Raw genomic sequence first — 11,513 nt, forward strand, 5'->3', positions numbered from 1 at the left:
CATTTTCTATGCAAACCTTAGCAGCAAAGTTCAACTCTGACCCCACTTGCACATTTTATGGTGGAACTATCCTGACTCTTCCACCCAAAGAAAGTGACTTCATATATACTATAGAAATTAATACAGCAGGATATAGAAACACTGGGATTGAACCAAGCATAATGAAAACGAGGAGCCTGGAACAGAATTCACCAAGGAGACAGGAACTGCTAGATGGCAGCTGGACCGCTACTGAAAAAACATTATTCAAGACAAAGTGTGCAGAAGCCCAAAGGTCAACAATGAGTACGAACTAGAACTGCACACTCAGTAACTAGCTCTTCAATGAGTGACTCTAGGGCAGTGATAAACAAGCACATATAATCAAATGAATCCTGACCTACAAACTAAAGATTGCTAATCAGTGTAACCACATGGGGAGAGCAGTTACATGGAAAGGATTTATGCGTGACTACACTAGATTTACTGCCACTGTTTCAAGATACATTGCCTGGAAGGGGGAAAAGGGAAAGGACATGAACTTCACTTTGCTCAGATAACCCAGCAAAACTGGCCCAGCAGTTCAGCTACTTTTAGAATTCTTTTCAGCATCCATTTCCAATCATCAACCTTCACTTGCAGAAAAAAAATGAAGGGTTTTGAGAGAGACCTTACAAATTATGTTTCTCACAGTAACCTGATTAGGAACCATTACAAGGAGATGCATTTTACTGCTACAATACATGCCTGCAGGTGCTTCAACACAAGAACAGAGCTTCCTACGTAATGCTGGAAAGACAGAGAAAGAAATTTTCCCATGAACACAGGAATACACCTTCTCATAAAGGCAATGAGGGAAATGTCAATACAAATAGCAAAATATGTACTGACAGAACTTTAGACTTTTCAAATGTATGCTCACATGTTTAACTATGCTTATCACATAAGTCCTGCTGGGATCAAACCCTTTTCCACAGGTATGCTTCTGTCAATATTCTCACTGAAAAAAATCTGGGACTATGGGAGAAACAGGTGGTGATTTTATTCCCAAAAAGCCAAACTAGATGTATGCATAGATAACTCAAAGTGAGATTCTGTAGTAGAAAGTACCTTTCAAGTCACTGGTTAAAATCCAGTCAAAGAAATTCAACATAGCCTTCTGTCATTATCAGATAAGATACGCTACCTTATAGTTAGTTCAAGGCAGCAGGATAAGATCAGCCACATAACTGAAAAGAAGGTAACACAGATATAAACTGCTTGCATGTCAAAACCTATTTCTCCCCACAGTTAACTGAAGATTGTAATGAAACTGCTGGTTTATGCTACTGCAGGATGGAATTTCTGTATGATGATGATGCTAACTTGCTGCATCATCTTTAGTATCTCTAGAGGCAGCAAAGCTGAAAGGACTTGACTGCTGAGCTACTGGCATGTCTGGAGGTGACATTCCCAGGGTGAAGTTGCTGATGAACCTTAGATGCCATCCACGCTGCATCATTCTTGATCTACTTAGAATACCTCTGCCTAAAGGAAGCACTTTGCACAGCCTTAAATTCACTTAAAATGCAAACTAGGAAAAGCATCGCTTGTAATACCAACAGGAGTTTTTTTACACCCAATGAATATGATGAAGCAATTTCAGTGCACATTACAAAATTCCTTTCTGTTTAAACTAATTCATTAAACTCCCTTATGTGCTAACATTCTTAAGGCTAAACGGCTAGCATGCAATTTCTTCTACTGAATAAGTAAGCTGCCAGAGAAGTAAGCTGAACATTTTCAAAAAAGGACCCTCTCTTCCCCCACTCCCTATTTTACACCCTAAAAATTCTACTAGCTGAGACAAATCTCACATGCCTGTGTAACTTCTCTCGCTGCCTGTCACAAAGTTATGGGAGTGTAATGTGAAAGTAAGCATTAGTGAAAATGGCAGGGAAAAGTGCTGGTTTATGATTTATGTCCTTTACAGAATAGATGGCTAGAAAGTCTGCTAAGTCCCTGTTGCCAGATTGCAGCTACCATACATATTAAATTCATGCTTCAGTTCACACTTTCCTTTCAAGTGGCTGAAACTTGTTCCATAACCTGTCCAATTGTGCCAGTAGTAAGCAGATGCTACCAGTGTGCCATATTCTGTATAAACTTTGCTGGTTTACAAGTTTATATTATTTTGGAATCTTCTCTCAGTTGCTTTCATCCACTGGGCAGCTACTGTTTCCATCAAGGACATCAGGAATTGCCCCACACCTTTACAGGATATGCAGTTCCATACTTGTGGGAAGAGATCACACAAGATTTATTGTAGTCACTATGTGGCCAGACCATTAGCCTGACACTGATGAAGCTAAAAAAAGGTACTGGCAGCTCCCAGCAGCAAATCTGCCAAATATTCAGCAGATAAATGAACAAGGGACATCTCCCAATCCCCTCTATGAATACCATTTGGATTAAGATAAGACAGAGGCAGTATCTGATGTAAAGAAGTGTGGGAAGAAACACGTAAAGAAGCAAATGCAATTGCAAAAAAGATAAGAAAAAGAGGTAGAGGCTGAAGCCTGAAGTACAGAACTTTTTTCCACCTTCAGCTGCAACCCTTGTATGTGCCATTACATATGGTGGCCTTTTTCTTGCAGCCTCCTGCTGCAGTTTCCAAGGAAGAGCTGCAAAGATTACCATGTGTTGGCTACATTTGTTGTACCAGCCTTACGCTGCATTTCCTGAACCCTCAGCAGTGGTCCATAGCACAGGAGACTGGTATCATCAGTAACACAATTAAATCACAGAAGGGCTAGTCCAAAACTCAATTACTGTTCAGTAAATTGCTCATGGGTAAACTTTGCATTCTGAGAGACATCCTGGAAATAAAAGAAGTTCACCTCTCTGTAAGGATTACAACAAACCAATGGGTTACATGGGCCATCCACATTGACCTTCTGCTTCTACCCAAACTCCGTTTCTCTTTTGGGACTCATCTCATGACAAACTCTTTGTTCTACCCTAGTGCAAGAAAGTTTGTGGACTCAAAGGCCTTAGATTTATCTCACCTGCCTCTATCCACCTTAGCAAGTTACCTAGGGTAGGAATCCTATTACTACAGGCTTTGGCCACCTTCACAGAAAGAGGTACATGGGGGAAGCATTCATTTTCCTCTAAGACAGCAGAACTCGGTGCTGCTCTCCAGTTCAAGTCTTGGCCTGCTACATGGGAAACACTGGCAGCGACCAGTGCCTAGAAGCTATCAGTCGTTGCCTACCCTATACCCTCTTAGTAGTAAAGAAGTTCTTTGCTTCCTCATACAAACACCTTTACAAGAAATACATATAGCAGGAGTGGAAAGGAGAAAGCAGGTAAGTATATGAAAGACAGAAACATTCAATGAAAATAGATTACAAGGACATCCAGACTATCAGCTATTTTGGTGTGTAATGGTAGAAAAAAAATGAACGCTTAACTGCAGGTGACCTTGCACAGATGCCAGCTGCTGCCCATGTGAAAAATGGGCCATTCTCTATGAACAAGACTTTGTGCACAAGTTAGTGTGTGTTATTTTATATATCACATTGAAACGAGAAAAGGAAATGAAATGAATGAGATTGCTCTACACAGAAGCTGCCTGGAATGCCAAATGCACAACAGCGTTAGTAAAAGGTGGTGGGTGCTTCCATAAGGCTAGAAAAAAAAGATCAGTAAAAGGAGTAAAATGAGCAAGTGCCCTGTCTGAAATCTGCGGCAATGATGTGACATAGGCCTCTGGGGGGGAGGGGGAGAAACATGCAGTGTCTTAAAATCGTCTCTGGGTCTTGCGAAACAACTTTCAAAAAAATCAGTCCTTGGAAAAAGATTCAAGTTGCAGATTTAAAGGAGGCGGCAAATTATTCACAGCTAGAAAATGTATTATGATTACCTGGAGTTATAAGTTTTCACACACAGATACACATGTACTCTTAACCTAGGTAACTATGTCTACGCTATGAGAACATATATCTAATGAAAGCTCAGCAAAAATTATTAATGAAGGACAAAAGGGGTAAATCAACTTCCATTATTCTTATCTCAAAGAGAAGAAATCACTTCTTCAGAGAAGAATCTCAGAGGAACAAGTAGCTGCTACAACAGTCAAACAGCGTGCATTATTTTCAGTTGGATCAAGCAGTCATAAATTTGGGGTAGTCTGCTAACGTCTGAGAATTACTTTCTATAGAAATTCTGGCAAAAAAAGCAAGAATCAAGGCTGGTTTTATGCTAATACCCAAGTATTAGTTGGAAACAGGTCATTTGCTTAAATCGGATTTTTAATAGTCAAGGCAAAACTATCAACACAAATCAGAAAACTTAAATCTTATTCCTCTTACTGAATGTAATTCTGCCCAGTTTCATTGCTAGATAATTTATTTCAACTCTCATAGAGATATGAGATCATAAAGGACATCTACACTGGAAATCCTTACTGCTGAATTAGTAGCAATAAACATAAAGAGCCAAGCTAAAGCACCAACCAAAACTCCAGTTTTAATAAATCCTGGAATAAATGTCCCATGTAACACAACTATGGATGTGCAGCCTGACTTGCAGATGGGCCTCTCTTTGGACTTTAAAATTTGCAGACATCCTCCTCTTTGCACTGAAATATTACTGTACACATTTTGCACAGAATTACCGCAGGTGCAAAATGAGGGACCAACACACAGCAGAAGAGTCTCAGAGAGTGCTCTGTAACAGTAAATTAAAATCCCACACGTAGAGTGTATTTAGTAACTTAAATGGAAGGCCCCTACTACATTAGAGATTACACTGTACTTGCAAACAGTCATTGTTGGGAGATGCCAGAAAAAAAAGCCTCTGTCTCTCAAAAGCGATAAACTTTGTGGCGCTGGGTTTTTCCCAGTTTTGTTTGCTGGCTAATGAGAATGAGGCAATGTATGAATGTACTCATCAGTAATGGATAAATCTTTGAATTCAAGTTTTTAGGAAAGAGCCCACTGTTGCAGGCTGGCTTTTAATGGAATAGAGCTGCATAAAACAATGAAAACTTTTTCATATATAGTTCAACAACAGACAGGTTAACTAGCACCTCAATTCTAAAGAGTATCCTAAACTAACCCACACGTAGAGGTCTCCAGCTGCATAAAACTGGAGTCCAATACTTGAGCTTTGATCCTTCAGGAATACTGAGTAAATTGGGCAAGAATCCTTGTGTTCCACAAATTCCTAAGCAGATATAAAAATTAGTGAAAATCGAAGGCCAGAATAGCTGCCTTCTGCTTAGGCTTTGTATATATCAAAGTCTGTTTACATAAATTTATCTGTGGGAAACTAACTACTACTATGTCACTCCCCCTCAGTCCCACACCTTGCTAGATTTGTTATACTATCCTAACCTCAAGCTTCACTTCCAGCAGTCTCAGATGGGTCACATGCCTAATTTCCAATTAGCTGAACCAATCATTTCACATCTGATGAAGCTTTATTCTGCAAAGTGTTGCAAATCTTTAATTGGGCTTGGGACTTTGAAAATATGTATATAATTGATTTCTTCAGGATACCGTGGAGGGAGAAGTGAAGCAGAAAATGGATTGTTAACACTAGAATATCAACTGCTTAAGACACAACAGAAGGCAAGATTCAGACCTAAATCTGCTGGTCCCAGAGCAAAACATAAATCATGCTCAGTAACTTAATAGCTTGTCCATGCAAGTACATTTGTGCCATCAGGTTTTTTTAAGAATGTATATAAGCTGTAAAACTGAAATTCTGAGATTAAAAAAAGGAGCAGCTCTTAGTTACTTCTACTACTTCCTAAAGACAGTGTATTTCCAATTCAGTCTTCACCGTATGTCCTACAATATGTGAAAGCAGATGTAAAACTTGAAATAAAAAAATTACTTAGTAATTGTATTATTCTATTACTTATTCATTATATGTCTTTTCAGCATAGCATAACATTAGCATTACAAAGTTCTGTTTTTCCTCACACAAAAATATTCCACTCTTAAAAATCTACTCAGCAATAGAATTAAAACTGAAAATTTAAGATCCTTATATACATGGGTAAAAATTAGAACAAAACATTATGGACATGTGGTATACTTACTATAATGGGGTTTTTTTTTCTCAAAAACATTCTTTTTCTTACCATATCATACAGGCAGCAAACTTGAAATAGAATGATTTAGTTTCAGAGTACCTTACCTCTCTTTTAAGGTTTTTGTTAAACGTTTTCACTAGGTACATACAGACAACTCTCTTTGCACATTTTTAACAGAAAAAAAAATAAGGGAAAGTTGTAAATCAAGGTGTTATAAAACAAATGAGATAACAATGAACAAAGAACCACTGGTAATCATGAATAAGAATACTGACTTTATTCATTATTTCCAGATTTTTCTGAACATCGAGAGTTTTTTTTCCAGCATATTTGTAAAAATGTATTTTTTATCTTTGGTACAGAAGAAATGATGATAAGTAAACTCTGATAAGCTAAGCATTTGCTTTAGCTTGAGGGGTGTGTTGGTGGTGGTTTTTTGTTTAATAGTTAAATACTTTCCAATCCCTGCAGACTAAACTGATCTATGGTATTTCAGTGAATAAACTGGACATTACCTAGCTATTACACATTCATCCCTACCTTGCATTTTTTTGGATAAGATTTCATCAAGACAGCTGAATGTAACTTTGTGCATGACTGATTCAGGAGAGAAAAAATTATTAACATGCATTCCAAGTGGTCTGTATGCAGAACAAAAGCAATTCTACCTACTAATATACGATCAGAACATGAGTTGTAAGTGCATTTCCCTTCAAAAGGTTCATCTCTCTTAAAAAGGAAATCACTTAAACGTAGAAAGAATAACTCCCATTTTAGTTTTCTTTGGTGTGTTTAGAAGCCTTGCAGTTTTCAACTTTATTACAAACACTTCTACAACTGAAATAGCATTAATACAAAGTAGTATTTACTCCTTTTTCACAGACATTTCAAAAGAGACACAGCATGAGAAAGACTCCTAAATGGTTTAAAATTTGAAGTAAGAACAGAATAAGTAATGCTTTGACATTCAGTACAATAAATCTTTCCTCACCACACACAACTCAACTAGTTATCTTTGTTGCCACCATTTCCCATTCTGATTTACGGTCGAAACAAGATACAAGAAACAATGACAGGACTTAACTTTTCATATTAATGTCCCTCTAACCCACTACATACAAGCAGAGATTAAAACCCATCACTTGTTCTCATTTTAATTTCTCGAAATACTGTTTTATCTGTGCAGTGTCTAATGCAGTTATATTTGAGCTCAGATTCAGTTAACACAACTTACTGAGTCACCGAGTTATCAGCTGAGCTGTAGCAATATGCCAGACAGGCAGGAGAACAAATGCTTTTACCTAAATCTCCTTCTAATTGTTTGAATGTGTTGGAACACCTGGTAAATACAAGGTAGGCTACTACATGACTGTTGCTGGATGGTAACTCATTAAGATATACAACTTGATCACTTGTCTAGATTCTTAATCTGAAACAGTATTAATCCATTTCAGCTCATGGTATCCTTATACTATATATATATTTCTGCTGAGTACTGAATCACTAGCATCAGATAGCCATGTAGCTGAATACACAAAAACAAGACAGTCCTTGTCTCAGAAAGCAAGCATATGATGAGAAGTTTCAACGAACTCTAAATACCATACCTAAATATCTAATGGATGAATGTAAATCAGAACATGCCTGCTAAACAGGGAAAGGCCAGGCAGGGGGGAAAAAAAAAAAAAAAAGGAAAAAAAAAAAATCTGTGATGAGGCTATCCACCATACAACCGCTCTCTGTATTCAATCACATGTATCAAAAGCACATTGGAACAGAAATGCATTATGAAAACAGAGCTTGTTCTCTAACAGCAATTGCAAAAAGATAGGAAGAAAAAAAAGAAAGGCCAGTTTGAAGAAAAATACTGTGAATACTAGCCTACACTACAAAGACTTCAGAAATATATAGCTGCTATTAGTTCCCCACTAAAGTAAGCCAACCACAGTAAAGATCAATGATTCCAGAGTGCCAGTGTTAAAATTAAAGACAATTCTTCAGATTATATAAACCAACACAGTTCCAGCTTGTATCAATGGAAGAGAACATTAAGTGCCCAAGAACATTAATGAATTGTTCACTGAAGACATTTTCCATTTACAAGTACCTCTTTCAAAAAAAAAAAAAAGGAAAAAAGAAAATCAAGACTACAGAATATGGAAGCATTTAGGTACAGAGCAGACATCTGGCAAAACAATGACAAATGGCAGGATTAACACTTAGATGTAGTTCTATTAAAAAGACAACTCCTCCACTGTTGGAATAATCTCATAAAAGCCCTTTCACTAAATCATTCTTTCATACTAACTGATTCTTTTTCAATGCAATTTAAACTCATTATGTTAAATGAGCACTATTATATTTGCAATAAAATAAACAAAAGTACTGTTTTTACGCTTGCCTACCAGGTAAATCACCCTTTTAAAAATATCACAGTTCTATCTGTTGCAGTGTACTTAAACATACATATTTAGAAGTTGGTGGTGGTTACCATCTTTTTACTTGGATGAATTGGTCCATAAAGTACACACAAATACAAGCAACATCTTTAACATTTACATTTTTTTCCACTTACAAGTGCTTACACTTTCTCTCACAGAAATTGTCCTGCTACTTGTATAAATTATGCAATCACAATAAAGACATTGTCCTGTCTTCAGTATGGAACACTAACAAAATCATTAAAAGCAGCTGCAAGAAATCCTGAGGCGTTAAGAGAAAAATGTGTGTAAGACTTAGTGTCACAACCAGTTGTGTACTTTGATGATCAGATTTCAGCTGGTGCCTCAATTTTCCCTGTTTGTTCTAACAATTGTCTTTTATCACAGAGTGGGACATGCAATTCATCCTACCACCCTTTGCACCAGGTATATAAAAAGGGACTTGGCAGAAAATTAGCAGAAGATTTTATCAAAACGTGTAGGTTTTTGGAACAGATGATATTTTCTTTTATTAAAAGGGCCAGTGCCATTACCTAACATCATCCTTTTCCTTTGTGGAGGTTCAGTGTATGTCCTCACTTATACAAAGAAAGGAAGATGGGAGTTGAAGAAATGGAAGTTTGAATGGAGCCACATATAACTTTGCAGGTTTGATCATACAGGTGATAACTACTAAATTTGCTTCTGCTGTGCAAGTTTAAAGCAACTGTCAGCTGAAATTAAAGCAGTGTACACATGGCATAATACTACAGCAGGTTTAGGTCCATCTCATGCTTACCTGAGGAGGTAAAAACGGATTCTTAGTCTTCATATCTTCAGAAGGGACATTATGGTCCTGTTACTTCAGTGAAGATGTGCAAGAACAGCTCTGCAACAGTTACATCCGTTTCTGAAGATCTCAGAGCCACATTTGCTTGGGTCTGCTGCATATATACATATTTTTGTTTATGAACAGCAGAAATAAGTTAGCAATAGCCTGAGGAAACTCTGCTATGCCTTGTATCACTTTTTAGGTTGACAGCGCTGCTAAAGACTTACCTCTTTCTCATTAATTCAGTTAGTAAACTTTCAGGCTACTAGATTGGAGTATGGGGGGTAGGGACAGCATACTCTCGTTTCATTTCCAATAGTGACACCAGGATTTTCTATAAAACATTCAATTGTATAAAACAGCCAAATACTTCAGAAATTGAAATTGCTTTTTAAACAAAAGGAAGTACTTTACTTTTTTTTTTTTTTAATTGGAAATGCAACAAAAATTCAGCTAGAATGAGTAGTAACGGAACTCTTACCATTTTTTGGCTGCTGAGTGCCCATTGACTTCAGCAGCTTCACAGCAGGTCAGAGAAGGTACTTGCCCATCTCAAAGGATCAGTGCAGCCAGAATAATTCTACATCTTCATTTACACATTTAGCGGTGAGGCCAGCGACTGAGAGGACTTTGGGACTGAGCTACCATTTCCTTGCTAAAGGTGGTACCTCAAAGTCTAACTTCAGGCAAAACAAAACCTTGACTGGCCACTTGTCTGTGCAGCATGAATTTCAGCATCTGTTGTTCTGGCATTCATCACACCCAGTCCACTTGTTAAAACATTTATATTACTTCAAGGGATCCCAGTCACCATCAGCAGTCAATAAGAAAGGAGACAGAATGCAGCTGATCATGCTCGTTACACTAGCTAACCACCAAACACAGAAATGTTTCTGTTTCTTCATTAAGCAAGGTTATACAAGTCAAACTAGAACTGAATCAGCCTTAACTTCATTATCTTTGAAAGTTACATTAAGAAACAACCCTATTGCTGTAGTATAGAGCACTACTGTCTCTGTAGTACAGAGCACAAGTGCTTGCACATAAACATTGCTTGCATGAACCAATTAACGTACTTAAATGAATAAAGAAAAGAGAGAAATTATTTTTAAGGAAATCACTACCATAATAAAGTCACAGAAGTCAACAATGCAGTTTTGCTTTTATCTTAACAGAGTACTGTGAAACTACACAAATTTGTAGTGGTTTGTGGTTTGTAACATGCTATGTAATAACACTGGAGTCCCAATATCGTGTCATTTTTTTTTTTTTTTTATACAGGGAGTAACAGATTTGGTCCTAAAATTACTTCAAGGAACCTGAAAGATCAGGCACATACATTCAATTTTTATATGAATGCTTACTGTTAGATAAAGAGTATCAGATATGCACTGTTTCCAAAACAACTGAATGTTACGTACATCCAGTAAGAGCAGACAACAGCTCAGCTGTGCTGATAATTGGGACACTTATTCATATGTCAATACATGAGGCAAGTATCTAGGCTCAAATCAGACAGAAGGCTAGAACACAGGAAAACAGAACAAACAGGAATTTAAAGAAATTTCATAATAGATATTATATGTGATTTTCTTAACAAATGCCCTAACTGCCATATTGTTCAGATCTGTAACTTCCTGTCTACATTTTAAATCCTCTACCAGAATATATTTAACTGAAGTATTTTCTGAAAAAAAGAAAAAGCATTTCTGCATTTAACAAAACCTCTCAAAACCTGTTATTTACCAATGACACAATAACGAATCTGAAGGGAACAGCCCACATGCTGTTTTACTACTAGACTTAAAACTCAATGTTCTGAAAAACAGTGTAGCTTACGTAAGGCAAGGCATCTTCACAGTATGGCTCTCACAAGAAGCAATTCATTAACCATAGTAACAAGTATCTATAAAGAAAAATATTCCTAAAAATAATTTCAATATACCTAGTACCAGAAACAGACTAACCATGTGATGTTCAATAGGGAAGAAAAAGATTAATTTACATCAACATGTCTCTTCAATCCCTCCAATGCCAATTAAAAAAAATTATGCAATTGCACTTGTTACTGAAAAACTTGCAGGAACAGTCTTGCTCATTGGTATCAATTTTAAGCATCAAAATTTTAGTGTGGTGTGTTTTTTGTTGTTTTGTTTTGGGTTTTTTAAGCAAGGAAATTGCTGACCCAATTAAG

The sequence above is a fragment of the Haliaeetus leucocephalus genome, unplaced genomic scaffold (genome assembly GCF_000737465.1).
Source record: "Haliaeetus leucocephalus isolate CR32 unplaced genomic scaffold, Haliaeetus_leucocephalus-4.0 Scaffold587, whole genome shotgun sequence".
NCBI lineage: Eukaryota > Metazoa > Chordata > Aves > Accipitriformes > Accipitridae > Haliaeetus > Haliaeetus leucocephalus.